We start from the raw sequence: 804 nt of genomic DNA on the forward strand, positions 1-804 counted from the left end.
CACCCAGAGCCTCACCCTGTTACCAGGTCACATGGGGCTCATGGGTAGGGGGGTGGAGTCAAGAGTAAAGCTAAATGTCAGAGTCGTCCAAAAAATATCTGTATGGCAAAAAAATGAAATAAAAGTGAGTGTAAAATTTTCGCGAAATAATAGAAGACACCAAAGAGTGGTAAAATTACAAAAAATAAAATAAAAATTGAACTAAAATAATGCACAGTTGACATAGGAGTACAAAAATTACAACCTTTCAAGTTGTCTTATCACTCAACACTGTGATATGCTGGAGATAAAATGTGAATTATTTATATGCCGTTATTTAAATGATGGTGAAGCCATATTTCCTCTTTTTTAAGTGCCTCTTCTGTTTTTTGCAGTTTGAGCCACTTCCCATACAGCGAGAGCAGAAAGGGGCAAATTACATTAATGCCATTTAAAATGAGTGTTTTGAATGTAATATGGTTTTGGACTGTAAAATAATAATAATGTTTTAGATAATGAATCATACATACAGTATGTATACTTTACTTCACCACAAGATGGCAGCATTTATCCACTGATGCCCTCTGAAGGACTGAAAGATGAATTATACCACAGACTCACTGACACATGTCAGGTGGCATACAGTGGCTTCATACACACAGCAAACCTGAAGGACACAAAACAGTACAACATGAAACAAGATATTTGTGTAATAATAATGTTTTGCGGCTCCGACAGATGGTTCCTGGAGAGGGTTTCGGCAGTTTGGTTTCCTTCCAGTTTCTGCAGTCGCATCATAAAATACAGAAGCAATTCCATTTCCAT

The sequence above is a fragment of the Trachurus japonicus genome, chromosome 5, assembly GCF_045865225.1.
Source record: "Trachurus japonicus isolate A0001 chromosome 5, Traja_1.0".
NCBI lineage: Eukaryota > Metazoa > Chordata > Actinopteri > Carangiformes > Carangidae > Trachurus > Trachurus japonicus.